The 17,965-nt window shown below is 34.8% G+C and overlaps 10 non-coding genes across 10 annotated transcripts; 5 read left to right on the forward strand and 5 right to left on the reverse strand.

Annotated features, from left to right (window-relative positions):
• Positions 1-7,259: 7,259 nt before the first annotated feature.
• Positions 7,260-7,368, reverse strand: Trnal-caa (transfer RNA leucine (anticodon CAA)). Its single transcript has 2 exons — positions 7,331-7,368; positions 7,260-7,305 (listed from the first exon to the last, which is right to left on the reverse strand). It is a non-coding gene; the product is annotated as a tRNA-Leu (tRNA).
• Positions 7,369-7,495: 127 nt separating this feature from the next.
• On the forward strand, positions 7,496-7,568 carry Trnat-agu (transfer RNA threonine (anticodon AGU)). Its single transcript has one exon. It is a non-coding gene; the product is annotated as a tRNA-Thr (tRNA).
• Positions 7,569-8,253: 685 nt separating this feature from the next.
• On the reverse strand, positions 8,254-8,362 carry Trnal-caa (transfer RNA leucine (anticodon CAA)). Its single transcript has 2 exons — positions 8,325-8,362; positions 8,254-8,299 (listed from the first exon to the last, which is right to left on the reverse strand). It is a non-coding gene; the product is annotated as a tRNA-Leu (tRNA).
• A 127-nt stretch (positions 8,363-8,489) lies between these two features.
• Trnat-agu (transfer RNA threonine (anticodon AGU)) lies at positions 8,490-8,562 on the forward strand. The gene has a single exon. It is a non-coding gene; the product is annotated as a tRNA-Thr (tRNA).
• A 683-nt stretch (positions 8,563-9,245) lies between these two features.
• Trnal-caa (transfer RNA leucine (anticodon CAA)) lies at positions 9,246-9,354 on the reverse strand. Its single transcript has 2 exons — positions 9,317-9,354; positions 9,246-9,291 (listed from the first exon to the last, which is right to left on the reverse strand). It is a non-coding gene; the product is annotated as a tRNA-Leu (tRNA).
• Positions 9,355-9,481: 127 nt separating this feature from the next.
• Trnat-agu (transfer RNA threonine (anticodon AGU)) lies at positions 9,482-9,554 on the forward strand. Its single transcript has one exon. It is a non-coding gene; the product is annotated as a tRNA-Thr (tRNA).
• Positions 9,555-10,238: 684 nt separating this feature from the next.
• Positions 10,239-10,347, reverse strand: Trnal-caa (transfer RNA leucine (anticodon CAA)). Its single transcript has 2 exons — positions 10,310-10,347; positions 10,239-10,284 (listed from the first exon to the last, which is right to left on the reverse strand). It is a non-coding gene; the product is annotated as a tRNA-Leu (tRNA).
• A 121-nt stretch (positions 10,348-10,468) lies between these two features.
• Positions 10,469-10,541, forward strand: Trnat-agu (transfer RNA threonine (anticodon AGU)). The gene has a single exon. It is a non-coding gene; the product is annotated as a tRNA-Thr (tRNA).
• A 6,644-nt stretch (positions 10,542-17,185) lies between these two features.
• Positions 17,186-17,294, reverse strand: Trnal-caa (transfer RNA leucine (anticodon CAA)). The gene is made up of 2 exons: positions 17,257-17,294; positions 17,186-17,231 (listed from the first exon to the last, which is right to left on the reverse strand). It is a non-coding gene; the product is annotated as a tRNA-Leu (tRNA).
• Positions 17,295-17,386: 92 nt separating this feature from the next.
• On the forward strand, positions 17,387-17,459 carry Trnat-agu (transfer RNA threonine (anticodon AGU)). Its single transcript has one exon. It is a non-coding gene; the product is annotated as a tRNA-Thr (tRNA).
• Positions 17,460-17,965: the final 506 nt, after the last annotated feature.

The following is a 17,965-nucleotide window of genomic DNA, read 5'->3' on the forward strand; positions in this document are numbered from 1 at the left end:
TTGAGGTGAAGCTAGGATGGTTCTCATTGACATCAATGGACTCCATTGTTAAGAAAGGTTTTATGGTTGCCCAGCCTGATTTATATTTGTATCACCCAACGCATATTTCTAGAAAATAGTAGTTCATTTATTTCCCTATAAGCCTGGCGACTAGATTTCTTTGTGTGTGGATTTTTTTCCAGTTCCTACTTTAGCCTTTTTTTTTATTTTTAACATTTTAAATCTGTGTTTTTTTAAATAACATGTTTAAGAGAGCATGTTTGTTTGTACTGTTTGCACTATCTATAAACGCTGTGTCAAATCATTATAGGTATTTTTGATATATTATTATTATTGCCATTTAAATTGTATACATTCACATCACTTGTCTTTGATGAAATAAGATAAAATAAGTATGCTTATTCTATCACTGTTTTTTTTTTTTAAATAAAGAGTCAATTATGTAAATCTTTAGTGAAATATATTGGTGATAAACAGATGTCACTTGAACTAACGTTCATTTCTTTAAAACCTTCAATAGGTGCCGTTGAAACTGTGTTTTATCATAGAGTCAGTATTTTGAGCTTTACCAGCAGTTTTAAAAATAATTTAAAATAGTAAGACATTCCTTAATAGATAGCATTACAGACAACAACTTTGCTCTTGTTACTTTTCCTGATGGAATTGTTGCAGATCAAGATTTTGAAAGCAGAGTGGAATTGCAGATAAAAGAAACCTTTAAGTTTTCCCTTGAGTATGCATTTCGATGCCCTCATTACTTAATCCTTTTGGAAATACTTTGGTTGGTGCTGATTCAATCTATAAACACCAAGTGGAACTCAATATCAAAACAAATAACAACACTTCCCATGGGACTTCTCTATAAAAGGACCATTAACATACAGACTACATTCGTCATTTTTCAGTATACTTTGTCTACATCAACACTCGTCGATTCAGTTTAAACGAAGCGTAATGTTTGATTAGGTTCTCCTGGAACCTTCATTATCAGACGCAATTATTGCGAATCCGTGTAGTTATGAACACAGACACAACGAACACAGTGAAATTTCAACAGATTATAATTACAATAAAAGCTCGATAGAAAATATACACAAGGTAGCAGTACAACCAAGTATGCACCTTTTGATCCGTGTGTGGTCTGTTTGTTCGTTTGAGGTCTTACCTTCGAACGGGGGTTTGACTAGCTTTTATTAACAACTGGTCTGGTCCCTGTAGTTATCATTCTATTATTAACGACCAAGACGCAAACAGGGCAGAAGGTAATCATTTTATATAAAAGCAGTAATTTGTCTATCAGCATATATCACCGTGAAGTCAGAAAACGGTGTATGAGCAATGCCAGGCTTAGTAACAATGGAGGCCAATGATGTCAATCATGATTTCATGATTGTCGTTTATTTGTCGTAATGATACTTCCTGTTAGTTGCATTTCGCAGTTTTCCGAGATAAGAATTAAAGATAACCCCCGTCTTTTTACGAATCTGCTATGATTTTGTCTAATAACAAAATGCAAAACAGTAACGCAATTGGCCTTGATTGTATTCTCTGCTTACCCATGAAACGCATCCTGCTCCATGCAGCGATTCGATGTTCTCATATTATTTAAGTTGGAAAAGATAATAGTTTTTAAATTGAATATCACGAAATGAAGGCCACGAATTTCAGCATAGTAAAATGTTGCTATTGCTTACGTCAATATTTTTATAATGCAATACCAGTACCAGTTCTATATTTGAACGCTTAGTGACTGTAAGTTATTTATTTTGCTGTGCATCCAGAGTCCTTCACTCATCATTTTTCCTGGGAACCCATTATTCCTAAATATGTGCACCCTCCAGACATGTACTGTTTTATATGATATATCCATTAAGTGTCTGTGACTGGCAGAACCTATGATTGTGAATTTGAAGAGGCCCGAGGGATGCATTCAAGTATAAATTTAAATTATATCGAACACTTAGTATTATAAATAATTCCTATCGAATAAAAGATATCTATCAATACAAAGCACGATATATCTCGGAAAATGATTTATCAAAATTTGATTTTCGCTTATCTATTTGAGACTCCCTTATGATTTAACTATTTTTCTTAAATGATGCCAACTCAAATAAAATGTCCTGTTAAAACAGATTTATTTTAATTTTATAGTAAATCGGTCTAAAATCGAGATTGACGAAAAATAACAGGCTTTTCGATTTAACTTATTTAAACATTTTCGAAAAATTACCTCAAATTAATATAAGGTTTTATTAAATGAACTGAACTATTATTTAACGATGAAAATGTAACATTTTGAAATGAAAATTAACAACAAACTATCATCATGTTAGTTCGTTCTTATTTTTTAGTTATTAACTTATAATATGACAATAAACTCGTGAGAAGCCGCGAATCTGAAACTAGGGAGGTATTCAATATACGTGTAACAAATCAGTGTAAAATTTTATTGATTGCATATAAGTGTGATGTTTTGTGGGGGCCACGTATTTAATCATTATTTCCTATTCATTGTGTGTCTATTATCAAACATTATACCATGTGCACAATAATTATATCGATATGTAGTATTCTCAAAACGAATACAACTCATTGGAAATCCAAAAAAAACAAAACAATAAAACAAAACAAATTTAAATGAAATTTTAAGCGCCAATAGCTTTCGTCTTTGATGACGCCAGATGTTTGCCCGCTCATGTAGTCCAGCTCCTGGGAACTCCTGGGAGGCCGGGGTTGAGGACAGTCTACGGCCGGGATTTTTGCCGATGGTCGATCGCGCATTCGCACTGAGCCTGGCATCAATGTGGGTCACTCGGGGGTGCCCTTTGGTTCAAGGTTGTTTATTCAGTCACGTACCCATCCAGGATGGTGACACAGAAAGCAAAGCTTTCCGTGTCGAGCAGAAATGGGTTCTAGCCCGTGAACAGGCGACTGGCGGTAGCTCGGCTGTGTGGCGGGACCGACTCGGCCCCTTTAATTTTTTTGTCGCTGATTGGCCTTTGCATTCATTCACTCATTCATTCTTTCATCAATTTATTAATTTGATCATTCAGTCATATCATGCCAAACTATAATATATTTGATTATGCTCAATTAGTATGACACGTAGGCAGCTGTAAAGGTTTAATTTAGACCTATACTTTGGGCCAATTCAATGTTGTGTATGAGGCCCACTGGTTAAAATATCAGCCAACGTTTTCATTGCTTTACGTCTAAACCGGAGAGGCAACAAATTGATTTGTCTTGCAAATATAAAATAACAATTTACGAATACACCATTTACACGGAACGCTAGTCGATACCTTTGATATAATGTCCTTGATACTATAACGAATGAAAGTAAATAATTGCAATCTGGTTAAAACTATATTAATTCAAAAATTTATGTTCGGGGAATCTAAGCAAAGGCATGGGATCATAGAGATCCCTAAAAACGTATATATATTGTTAAAGAAATGTCACTGCAAATGTCCTAGCTGTGCTCAACGTCCATCTATCATGACAGCGTCCTGGCAGCCGGTTATACCAACGTTATGCAATATTATCGCACAGAAGCGGTGCCATTTGGTGTAATAACAGATTTTTCTTGTCATGTATCTCCTTCTCAAACATCGTAAATAAAAACCATTGGGAAGTGTCACATGTATACGAGAAAAGGAAGACTAATGCTTCCGCGTACTCCTTAACCGATGTACTACTTTTAGCAAAATCGGTAGTGAGGTGTATATTATGAATTCTTGTACGGAATGTTGGTATTAGTAATATGTGAACGGACATGATATAATTTCCGATGTCGAGGTACGACATTTTTGCCCATCTTAATGGGTTGGAAATGAATAACATCAGTATAAATTTTGCCACAAATCTTCATCATATATCAGTAGCGGCGCTTGCTGCAGGGAACATACGTTTGTAATGAAATCATCGCTGCCTGCGAATTACTTAGGAGAATATTTGTTCTGGTATAACTAAAAGCCACTTCCGGGCTAAGTATTCATTGATTTGAAATCCAACCACGCCTTTGTTTATAAAGCGATTCATAAAAAAGTAATTATTTTTAGAAGTAAGTTTTTTTTAAAGAGAGTTATTCATTGCTTTGATTACTATTGATAAATAAACACATTATATTAAATATAAAACATATAAGCACTTCAAAAAGAATTCATTTCGTATCAAAAGTTGGACATATATTAAAAATTAAGTTCAATAAAACACTAAGAATTAATTGACATACTTACCTCAGTATGTAATTTTTCCATTCCCATTCATGAGATGTTTAATAATGATAAATATGTGGTACGCATTGTATGATCACTCTTGTGTACAAGAATGATTTTTTCAAACAAAAATAAGTGAATTTCGACTTTAATATTAAAAGTACAAATTTTGAGTAAGGAAAACTAAAACTTTGTTTACTAGTAAAGTGAACATGCTTGAGGCGTATACAAGATACTCTTCTGCAATCCAGTTTGCATATAAAAGTTTTATTTTCCTGAAAACAAAATGTTCAGGCAATGTTATCATATAAAGAAACCAGCAATGCAATCATAATTCTAATAGTACTTGGATATGTGCAAACAATCGAGCCCATCCATTTATCTGGAACAAGGTTGTCCGATAGGCACGGAATTCAAACGCCATTATGCGTAAGTATTACAAAATGACCATAATACATTTTTTTTACAAAGAGCAGGCACAGTTGTCAAAAGTTCATATATAAAACCTATTTAAATGCACAATTAAAGGACTCAAATGACACTGAACGAGATATACAAACATAGAGTTACAACACAGGACAAACATGCATACTTAAACTGCCTTATCAATATATTATTGGGAGAACAGGTTGTAAATACGTTTTAAAACTTGTCATTGAAGACGCGGCGTCATCATGTCAATACGTTATGTATAAGTCGGGTAGGCACAATTCAACCTAAGATACTGTGGAAAAATGCCCTTTTCTAAGATAAATTTAAAAGAAACTATCAATGTTTTGACACCAAAAAAAAGATAATAGATCAACGAAAATCTTGCAAAAAATTCCTTTGGATACTTTTATTGACAAAAACCTATTACATGTATTTAAAATAAACGTTGTAAAAAACGGGGATGTTTTTACTAAGATGCTTTGTTAAAATGATTCAAAACACTCATATATTATTCCGTAATGAGTAAGAATTATGTGACGTTTAATACCCGTATACTTGATGTACATAGACGTAACAAAACAAAGGACAAACCCATCTTCACTAAGATGCTTTGTTAAAATGACCCAATATGTATAATTCAAAACAATCTAACTATTCCGTGATGAGCGAGAACATTATGTGAATACCGGTACACAGTCATGAACTCGATGTACATAGACAACAACAAAACAAAGGATAACACACCCAACAGTTATTTTTAATACTATTCAAGCACATTTTTCCATATCTTGAAAAATGTGCACGCTATTTTTGGTGGTTTTATCTTTGGATCTCCACAGCTGTAGCTCACTGAACTTTATTCAAACAAATGAGGCTATCAACGGTGATACTTATCTACATACTAATTTGAAGTTTGCGATTGCGGTATAAACAACTTTAGAAAACTGCTTGATAAACAAAGTAAGTTATAACCCTACAAAGCTTCCTCGTGAACCAAATCCTCATGCAGATAGTCTCTTTAGGTTATACAAAAACAAAACGAAAAACATTTTGATCTCTTCAAATACAAGAAAACGTATAAAAAAGAAAAAAACACTGTTACACAGGCAGACGAAAATGCAAGGTGATTTCCAAAGAACGAACTGTTCAAGATTGAGAAGAAGACCGGGCAGCTGTCTGATACAGGGAATAAGAGTGAGCACAATACTGTCACTGAAACGAGCCTTAATATTTGTATAAGTTTAAAAAGAGATGTATACACTGTTATTTCTCTAACCTATTTTACAACATTACAGTGCACAGCTATGCCGTTCGCTGTACAACACAATGTGAGTTTAAACACTCGTATTGAGGCAGAGTGACATTTGTAACAGACCCCTCAGAGCTAATGTCTTATTGAACAGCAACACTCCTTTCCTCAACACATTATTTTTTAACAGCAGCTATTCTTTAGGCCATCACAGGGGCAAAACATCATGTCAACCCTAAAACAGCCCCACCATGTTTCGATGCCGCCTCTTCAGTCCATCCTATCTTACTTTGACTAACAGAAGATAGTACACTGTGTCAAAAGGCCCAATCCTATATTGTGAACTACATTCTTTTGGAAGCGCAAGCAAAAGTACTGGTAACCGCATTATCTGGCAAACTGAGTACTCTCTCACTTGATCACGATGACCTCCATCAATATAGTAGGCGACATAATGTCCGAATAAGTAAAATCCCTTAAAAAAGACGAATCCACTGATGACATAGTCCTAAAGGTTGGCAAGAAGACTGGGTCTAACATATCTGAGATGGAAATAAGCTTCTCCCATCGTATCGGGTGCCCTTGAGGGTCTGCAAGAGGTGTCGACGCACTACCGAAACAGAGACATGATCAATTCGTTTCATTAAAAGCGAAATTGAACTTCATAAAAGTTAGATATCAACTGCGTGAAAATGGATCAAAGATCTATAATTGAAAAATTGGATCCGACCACAACCCGACGTGAACTAGCCTTTGCGTGTAGAGCTTTTAAACGACACAAACATTTGTACGACACATGGAAATTAATTCGTCGATGCTGTTCTAAATCCCCTAAACAGATTATCTAAACATAATTGCAATGCAATGCTTTTTTACTTGCTATTGTAATATGATAATGATGATCATAAGCTGTCGAACTATATACAATGTATTCTTCTTAATACTTTCCAAGTGTCAGAATGACAAGTTGTTATACCAGGTGATGAACACCTTAAACAAATGTATTGTAATAATCTTATCTTAATTGTATTCCAGTAGTAAATTCCATATCATCAACCAGATAAGAATGTACTGGATTTGCCCCATCTTCACAAGTGGATCCATGTGGGGAGGGTGCAACCGGCGCCTCTCCTCGAAAGAATCTTTCAAGTTTACCTTGTATTTCAATAGAGGAGATCACAAGTAATAAAATACGCCCAAAATGCACCATTTCGAAAACGAAATGGCTAAAATTGCTCACAAAAAACTTGAAAGCAACTTATTCTTTATCCAATGTCGTTCGTAGGCGAAAACACAATCGTGACTGAAACAAACATAAAAATGTAAAACAGCCTGACAAAAAACGATGACAAAAAATGTGTCAGAAGTGGGATTCGAACCCACGCCCACATTCGTGGACCAGAACACTCGTTATAAAGGTGAGACAGACCTTGAGTCTGGCGCCTTAGACCACTCGGCCATCCTGACAGCGAAAGATAGAAATAAATATCCGCATGCTTACATAGTCTGCATTGTTCATATTATCGAGATAACTTGTAAATCCACGATAACAGATGAAAGATAATTATAGTGACATGTTAAAAAAACATTGCATGGCTCCATAGCTCAGTGGCTAGAGCGCCTGTCTAGTAAACAGGAGGTCGTGGGTTCGATCCCCACTGGAGCCTTTTGAGATAAATTTTGAGGTGTTGGTTCTGTTTTTATTTTCATTTCATACCCCTTTCCTTTACTGACCATGTCTTGTCCTGCACTATATAAATAAATTTCGGTTCGGAGTGATGGGTGTAAGTCAAAATGTTATGCCCCTTAGTAACGCCCCCTCTAACATCGAATCATGGATCCGCCCCGACTCTGTCATTAGATAACTGTTTATTCAATGAACACAGAACAGGTTTGTCCTCGTGCGAGCCATTGATTGGCTATACCTACGAGGTTAAAACGCTTTTCAAAACTGTGAAGGTTAACTTTTGTTTACTCGTACACAGTCACATGTTGTTTAGATCTTTACATGTAAGTTTAGTACAATGTAGTAAATTCCATATCATCAACCAGATAAGAATGTACTGGATTTGCCCCATCTTCAAAAGTGGATCCATGTGGGGAGGGTGCAAACGGCGCCTCCCCTCGAAAGAATCTTTCAAGTTTACCTTGTATTTCAATAGAGGAGATCACAAGTAATAAAATACGCCCAAAATGCACCATTTCGAAAACGAAATGGCTAAAATTGCTCACAAAAAAAACTTAAAAGCAACTTATTCTATATCCAATGTCGTTCGTAGGCGAAAACACAATCGTGACTGAAACAAACATCAAAATGTAAAACAGTCTGACAAAAAACGCTGACAAAAAGTGTGTCAGAAGTGGGATTCGAACCCACGCCCACATTCGTGGACCAGAAAACTCGTTATAAAGGTGAGACAGACCTTGAGTCTGGCGCCTTAGACCACTCGGCCATCCTGACAGCGAAAGATAGAAATAAATATCCGCATGCTTACATAGTCTGCATTATTCATATTATCGAGATAAGTTGTAAATCCACGATAACAGATGAAAGATAATTATAGTGACATGTTAATAAAACATGGCATGGCTCCATAGCTCAGTGGCTAGAGCGCCTGTCTAGTAAACAGGAGGTCGTGGGTTCGATCCCCACTGGAGCCTTTTGAAATAAATTTTGAGGTGTGGTTCTGTTTTAATTTTCATTTTATACCACTTTCCTTTCTTGACCATGTCTTGTCCTGCACTATATAAATAAATTTCGGTTCGGAGGAATGGATGCAAGTCAAAATGTTATGCATCTTAGTAACGCCCCCTCTAACATCGAATCATGGATCCGCCCCGAGTCTATCATTAGATAACTGTTTATTCAATGAACAAAGAACAGGTTTGTCCTCGTGCGAGCCATTGATTGGCTATACCTACTAGGTTAAAACGCTTTTCAAAACTGTGAAGGTTAATTTTTGTTTACTCGTACACAGTCACATGTTGTTTAGATCTTTACATGTAAGTTTTGTACAATGTAGTAAATTCCATATCATCAACCAGATAAGAATGTACTGGATTTGCCCCATCTTCAAAAGTGGATCCATGTGGGGAGGGTGCAAACGGCGCCTCCCCTCGAAAGAATCTTTCGAGTTTACCTTGTATTTCAATAGAGGAGATCACAAGTAATAAAATACGCCCAAAATGCACCATTTCGAAAACGAAATGGCTAAAATTCCTCACAAAAAACTCGAAAGCAACTTATTCTATATCCAATGTCGTTCGTAGGCGAAAACACAATCGTGACTGAAACAAACATCAAAATGTAAAACAGTCTGACAAAAAACGCTGACAAAAAAGTGTGTCAGAAGTGGGATTCGAACCCACGCCCACATTCGTGGACCAGAACACTCGTTATAAAGGTGAGACAGACCTTGAGTCTGGCGCCTTAGACCACTCGGCCATCCTGACAGCGAAAGATAGAAATAAATATCCGCATGCTTACATAGTCTGCATTATTCATATTATCGAGATAACTTGTAAATCCACGATAACAGATGAAAGATAATTATAGTGACATGTTAATAAAACATGACATGGCTCCATAGCTCAGTGGCTAGAGCGCCTGTCAAGTAAACAGGAGGTCGTGGGTTCGATCCCCACTGGAGCCTTTTGAGATAAATTTTGAGGTGTTGGTTCTGTTTTTATTTTCATTTCATACCCCTTTCCTTTACTGACCATGTCTTGTCCTGCACTATATAAATAAATTTCGGTTCGGAGTGATGGGTGCAAGTCAAAATGTTATGCCTCTTAGTAACGCCCCCTCTAACATCGAATCATGGATCCGCCCCGACTCTGTCATTAGATAACTGTTTATTCAATGAACAAAGAACAGGTTTGTCCTCGTGCGAGCCATTGATTGGCTATACCTACTAGGTTAAAACGCTTTTCAAAACTGTGAAGGTTAATTTTTGTTTACTCGTACACAGTCACATGTTGTTTAGATCTATACATGTAAGTTTAGTACAATGTAGTAAATTCCATATCATCAACCAGATAAGAATGTACTGGATTTGTCCCATCTTCAAAAGTGGATCCATGTGGGGAGGGTGCAAACGGCGCCTCCCCTCGAAAGAATCTTTCAAGTTTACCTTTTATTTCAATAGAGGAGATCACTAGTAATAAAATACGCCCAAAATGTACCATTTCGAAAACGAAATGGCTAAAATTCCTCACAAAAAACTCGAAAGCAACTTATTCTATATCCAATGTCGTTCGTAGGCGAAAACACAATCGTGACTGAAACAAACATCAAAATGTAAAACAGTCTGACAAAAAACGCTGACAAAAAAGTGTGTCAGAAGTGGGATTCGAACCCACGCCCACATTCGTGGACCAGAACACTCGTTATAAAGGTGAGACAGACCTTGAGTCTGGCGCCTTAGACCACTCGGCCATCCTGACAGCTACGATAAAAATAAATATTCGCAAGCTTACATAGTCTGCATTATTCATATTATCGAAATAACAATTAAATCCACGATAACAGATGAAAGATAATTATAGTGACATGTTAATAAAACATGGCTCCATAGGTCAGTGGCTAGAGCGCCTGTCTAGTAAACAGGAGGTCGTGGGTTCGATCCCCACTGGAGCCTTTTGAAATAAATTTTGAGGTGTTGGTTCTGTTTTTATTTTCATTATATACCCATTTCCTTTCTTGACCATGTCTTATCCTGCACTAAATAAATAAATTTCGGTTCGGAGTGATAGGCGCTAGTGAAAATGGTATGCCCCTTAGTAACGCCCCCTCTAACATCGAATCATGGATCCGCCCCGAGTCTATCATTAGATAACTGTTTATTCAATGAACAAACAACAGGTTTGTCCTCGTGCGAGCCATTGATTGGCTATACCTACCAGGTGAAAACGCTTTTCAAAACTGTGAAGGTTAATTTCTGTTTACTCGTACACAGTCACATGTTGTTTAGATCCTTACATGTATGTATAGTGCAATGGCTACTAGTACACTTATTACAAACATATTTGTGCATATGTTTAGGTTTTATTTTATATGCTCAGATTGTTATTATTATTATTATTATTATTATTATTATTATTATTATTATTATTATTATTATTATTATTGTTATTATTATTATTATTATTATTATTATTATTATTATTATTATTATTATTATTGTTATTATTATTATTATTATTATAGATATATTCTGTATACATAGTGACTTTATAAACAGTTTTGCGATGTGTTAAAGTGATTTTGTTTTGTGTACTTGAACATTTATTAGTTGGTGTGCCAGTAGATGCGTCCATTACGTAGGACTTATACTGTTGGTTTGGTGCATGACTTAACCTGTTACATACATGCTTACCCTGCCTAACAATACTTTCCTACAGCGAAACCGGCCGCAGAAACATAATTTAAAGATAAAATGTCCCCTAGAACTTGTCTAGTTGTATCATTCAACATTGTACTGGTATGAATTTTAACATGTTGCTATAGATTTCCGGATAACTTTTTATAACTATGGTCATCGGGATCTTTTTCTCATTACCCCATACTAATGTCAAATCCGAATACCTAATACTTTCTCCTTCCTACCATTGATACGCTTTCTCCCTCTTTTAATTTTTCTCATGCCACCGATTGGCTCATTTTCGGGGACTCTTGGCTCATTTTCGGGGACTCCCACTGGTTACTTTACGTTGATGGTATAACTTGAATATTGGTATAGGTACACACAGAATACAAGTAGGCCGGTTTTATAAACTACAACATTTTTTAAAGGACTCCAAAAGTTGAACACATTTGAATTTCTCACTTGATTAGCTATAGTCTGCTATGTTTGCGGTGATGTCCATCCTAATCCAGGCCCTGTCAATTAAGGCAAGATGACAATACACCCAGAAGTTACAGAAACTCTCTATAGTCAAGCGTCTCTACTTCACTATATCGTTCAGAGCGTTTACCATAAACAGAACATTCTGTTTGCAGAATTTAACGCTTATGATGTTATCGCGTTCACTGAAACATGGCTGGATCAACGATGCCGAGCTACTTTCTATATCTTTTCAGTTCCATTCAGAAAGGATAGATCTGACAATTATCGTATACGTTACTCACAACATACCAGGAACACGTAGACTTGACCTCGAACCTGCCACTATTGACAACAATTGGGTCGACATGCATATAAAACACCGGAAAATTGGTACAATTTATAGACCGCTTTATAATAGATCTTCTGTCCTTTCCTAAATCGATATTTCTATTGGAATGGCATGTGTCACTGGTATAATGGATATTCTTATAACTGGCGATTTCAATTTCGATTGTTACGTTTTAATGATAAATACCGTATTAATTATCTGTGATGTTGTGTATGACTTCTGCTTATTTACTTAATTATAGAAAGGTCGATTGTATTGCTGTTGTATGTCGATCTTTATCATGTTAAGAACTGTTATATATATCCTTTACTTGTGTCCATTTGGTCGCCATGCCGTAAAAACTAGACCTAAATATAATTTGTAACTAAGTTTGTCTTTGTAGTAACCTTGATTTAAGAGTCAATTAAGTAAACCTTTAATCAGAACAACTGAATTAAATCGATGTAACTTGAATAACTTGAAAATCACATGGAGTCAAACTGGTTTAACTTAAAACAGTGAACAGTATAAATAGAAGAATAAGCACGTTGGCCTGTAAAAGCAAAAGAAAACATTCAGGAAAAAGGGTATTAAAGTATGACATTACAGACAACACGTGTGTTTCTGTTATCATTTCCGAATGACAGTTTCCCACATAGGTATATCAGGTATCATTTTATGTTAATAACTATGAGTATTCTGAGAGATACTTCTAATGATGAACAGGCGGCGCTAGATATAGCAGCAAAACTATAACATGTTTATCAGGAACGGACACATAAATGTCCTTAGTACGCCCCTTGCATATATATTATGGCAGTTTTCGGGCTACACCTTTTCACCAAAGTCTTTATAAACGTGAATGAGCTGTGTCAAGTTGTTTGACGAAAACATGAACATCTTTGTAAAAAGTAAATGTAAATGTGCTATTGAGAGGAACCCTTCCTCAAAATATATCGTTAATTTCTAAACTATGTTATCTTGAGATCAAACTATTGCTGGGGCTATTCAATATCATGCATAGTTTCTTTATTCCATAGGTATATTTTGCGATCAAATTGGTATTGAAAGTAAATTTTGGCAAGGTTTGCATGTCTTTGGTTTCCGATGTTGTCAGAATACAGAGTTCCCATGGAATATTTCTGTTGCAGGAACATGTAAGTGTAAGCCTTTTTTAATTAAAAACTCAGTTATTGACACAGCAACATACTGATTCAAATAACAGTTTCACTATTATGCAACTTTGATTTAAAAGAAAAAAAATAGGAATTTCCGAAACATCCATTACAACAAATGCCAGAATGAGGTCCAATGAAGGGCCAATTATGTCAATGATGACTGTAGTTTGTTTGTCGCAATGATTCCTGTTGCTTATTGTTTTTTCGCCATGTTTTCCCAAATAAAAAGATACAGCCGTCTTTTGTGACTACGGTGTTCTGAATTTCATCAAAACAAAATACAAGTACATGCCAACATGCCGTATTTGGCGTTTACCCAGCGCCATTAAACCGGGTTTTTGTTCAAACATGTTGCTACTGAGCTTGTTTCTGTAGTTTTTCACATTGATATGGACCAGCAGGGTAATCCATGAAACATACCTTAATGTTATTCTATTTAATCTACAGTCCCGATTCGTTTTAATTTCCCATACGAAAGGCTTACCAAAATCGTGAATACAATTGACTCTCAAAACATTTAAAGGAATACGAGAATTAAAGTATTAAATAAATATTGCTTCTCTGAGCTGGTATACAACATTAATCTTAAATAGATATAGGAACGACGTAGCTAATCGGATTACTTGTTTTTAATAACTGACCAATAGAGTGAATGAGGTAAATGACATATCACCATACGATTGACTTAAGTTGAATATTGAATACCACCCCTGAGATAAAGAGATTGATATAACATTTTTTTATGACAAATTTGGTTAGAGTGTTCATCCATCCGTTTATATGCATCACGCTAGAATCCGTTTCTATGGTAAAAAAAAAACAGAACTGATATCCACTCAGTGACGACAACTTGAGCGTCGCGCGCGACATCTCCATGAAGAGGCGGACACCATAACCATAGTCCACTCCCATCCTTCTAGGTAAGTTTCATTTGCATATGTTATTAATGCCAATATTTTGATTTATTAAATGGTATCTTGCAAAATGCGATCAGATTTTTCTTGCCATGGGTCGGATAAAACAAAAAGAAATTTTACAGTACAAATTTAGACAAAAGTCTTAAAATAGTAATTTTGCAATTTTTAGATTTCTTTTTCAACATTTCAACTAACTTTTCAATTCACATGAACCAGTATTCTTCAAGTTTTCAATCACAAGATATTGAAACGTTTCATAAGATGTTTACAAACTCACATGTTTCACTAACGCAAATGTGGAAATGGACACAGTGTTTTGAAATAGATAGAAACTAGAACATTGAGGAAATAAAAATGAGATGGAAGCTTTCATCGCAATTAAGGAAAAAAATTGCATTAATATTATAGTGGATAAAGTATCTGTGCAAGATAAAATAGTTTTCCAAAAATGAATTAAAAAAGTTTGGTCATCCCGATTATCCCAACAGTTTAACGTTTCAATGGACTTCTGATACATAACATGTTATTTCTTTCGGGAGAGATATTTTTTTCGCCTTTCTCGAGATATTTTAAAATCTGCATGTTCAATGACCGCTTGAATACATCAGCCTTACACGGGTTTGGTGATAAAGAAACCACATTCCCACAAAAAAAGCGTTCGAATAAATACCATTGAGTTGACGTTCAATGTTACATATTACGTCTTGCGTACAGATCATCAGACTTTCTTGAAAAAAGAACACTGCTCTGAAGTGTATTGCTATTAAATTAGGTCAAAAGATTCAATATATTTTCATATTTTCCATTAGCCGAGAATGAAGACAGCTATTAATGGTAAATGAAGGTATTCATATTAATTTAGACAAAATAAGAAATATGCAAACATAACGAAACGAATGACAACATATAAAAAAGTAAATATTGCTTTCAATCACTACAAGATTTTTTATGCAATTCGAATTGTCTAATCCATTATTTAACGCCTAATGAATTGCAGTTATTTATTTTGCTGCGCATCCGAATGCAGATTTCTTAAAGCTGCACTCTCAGTGAACGTTTTGACAATTGATAACATTTTGACAATTTTTTTTTATTTGTTGTCTTGAAATGAGTCAATTTTTGCAAAATATTAATAGAAACCAGTTATATATAAGGCTGCTGACAAAAATCAGATCGCAGATTTTTTATTTTTAAGTTCAAAAATTGATGTTTTATGTGTTTTTCTTCAATCGTTAATAACGCTTTAAGCCATAAAACATTAATTTTCGAACGGAAATATGAAAATCTACGGTCTGATTTTTTGTCAGCAATCTTATGTTATTGGTTTGCAGATATTTATGCCAAAAAATGCTCTTTCCGAGACTAAAAATAAGTTGTTAAAATGCTATATCTGTGAGAGTGCAGCTTTAAGTAATACACGTACAAGACTAATTTTGATGCAAAGCATCAAAGACGTCGCTAATGTTGTTGAAACATGACTAAAAGGAGGCAGATATAGTTTACTAGCATACTAAGTTTGAGGTACCTGGATACAAACATGTCATCTTTGATATAAGCCAAACTGGCGTGAAAATAGTTAGAGCGCTGGTCATGTATGAGGTACATCTACCAAGTTCGAGGGCTCTAGGCCTAAGCCTGTTTTTCAATTATTGATAGGAAACTGTTTTTTAAGCTTACGGTCACAACGGCCTTGACATTTGGCCCACTGACCTCAAAGTGTCATCTCTAAATTGCCATGGGCCATATAATAACAATTTAAAAAAATGGCGGGAAGAAAAGGTAATGGTAAGAAATAACTACATTAATTTTCTCATTTCTTTTTTTTGTGGCCGTCTATGTGATATTTGATGTTAATTTTGGCCAAAAGCATGTATTTGCTGATATTGCCAATAAACTGAAACTGAAAACTGAAACATTAATTTATAGGCTTTTTAAAGATCAAAACACATGTTCACTGTATTGATAAAAACATTAAGTGTTATATATATATATGTTTGAAAATCTATTCCCTAATAATAACATTAAACACACAAAAAAACGTACAATAATTATTAAATTAAAAGCTACTATACTCAAGATTTACATGACTACATTAATTTATCGGCTTTTTAAATATCAAACCACATTTTTATTGTGTTAATTAAAATATTGAGTGTTATAAAAATATCAAATATATTGCCCAATTATCTGATTAAAAATACAAAAATAAATAAAAAAAATATAAAATTAAAAGCTCCTATACTCAAGATTAACAATTGGTAAAAAAGAGTGCGCAATATTACCTATTGGTACATGCTAATTATGTTGTTTAACGTATTCAAAGTCATAGTAGATTATTGTGGACATTGATACCGGGCCTATAGATAGCGGGATTTCTTAAGAGAGTATTATATTACCCGGTACCGACTTTGACCGGTATCAACATAATCCGGTACCATAATCTGTGAAACCGGCTTTTCCCAATATCGATACACGGTATCGGGTTTTAGCACGTCCACCGGAAGTATCTTAACTGATATTCCTGAGATTTGATTGGATGACGGCTTATCGTGTGAGCCGAAGTAATTGATGGGTTACGTGCAGTTCCTACATTATATCATTGATACTGTTATATGTAATAATTTGTCCTTGACTTTTCAAGTTTACCAATTTATTAAACATCAGATTAATTTGAATAAGCAAAACATCCTCCGAAACCTTTTTCTGAGCTTTGATGAATCGGGCCTTAGGGTTAGTAAACCAAGCTGTAAAAGAAGTAGCCAACGATTTTAACATATTTTTAATCTTGGGTATAGGAGCTTTTAATTATATAATTATTGTTTGTTTGTTTTTTTCTGTATTTTTTAATGTGATAATTGGACAATATATTTGATTTTTTATAACACTTTTTTAATTTTAATCTTTAAAAGCCGTTAAATTAATGTAGTCATGTAAATCTTGAAAATAGTACTTTTAATTGTAACAATCGTTAAAGAAACAAATATATTATTAAAATATAAAACAGCCTGCCAATATAACGCTGACAAAAAAGTGTGTCAGAAGTGGGATTCGAACCCACGCCCACATACGTGGACCAGAACACTCGTTATGAAGGTGAGACAGCCCTTGAGTCTGGCGCCTTAGACCACTCGGCCATCCTGACAACTAAAGATATAACGAAATTGATGTGACGCTTACATTATCGTTATTTATTTATTATCGAGATAATATGTAAATCCACGTAAGGAAAGACATGGCTCCATAGCTCAGTGGCTAGAGCGCCTGTCTAGTAAACAGGAGGTCGTGGGTTCGATCCCCACTGGAGCCTTTCGAAATAAATTTTGAGTTGTTGGTTCTGTTTTTATTTACATATATTGTACACCTTTCTTTTCTGGACCATGTATTCTCCTGCTAGCATTCAAACACAATGCACCATTTCGGACTACTGTTTTCTCCAAAAACTTTAAACCAAATAAGTTTTTGCTCGAAGTGAGGGGCGCAAATCAAAAGGTTATGCCATGAGTAACGCTCCCAGAGTCTTTCATAGGATAAATATTTGTTGACTCGAACACATATGGTTTAAATCTTTACATATACGTTTAGTACATTGGCTACGAGTGCATACGATCACTTATTACAAACACATTTGATTATTTTTTTATTTAAATGCTAAGATTATTATTATTATTATTATTATTATTATTATTATTATTATTATTATTATTATTTTCTTCTTCTTCTTCTTCTTCTTCTTCTTCTTCTTCTTCTTCTTCTTCTTCTTCTTCTTCTTCTTCTTCTTCTCATTATTATTATTATAATTATTATTATTAATGG

The sequence above is a fragment of the Mya arenaria genome, chromosome 4 (assembly GCF_026914265.1).
Source record: "Mya arenaria isolate MELC-2E11 chromosome 4, ASM2691426v1".
In the NCBI taxonomy this organism is placed as follows: domain Eukaryota; kingdom Metazoa; phylum Mollusca; class Bivalvia; order Myida; family Myidae; genus Mya; species Mya arenaria.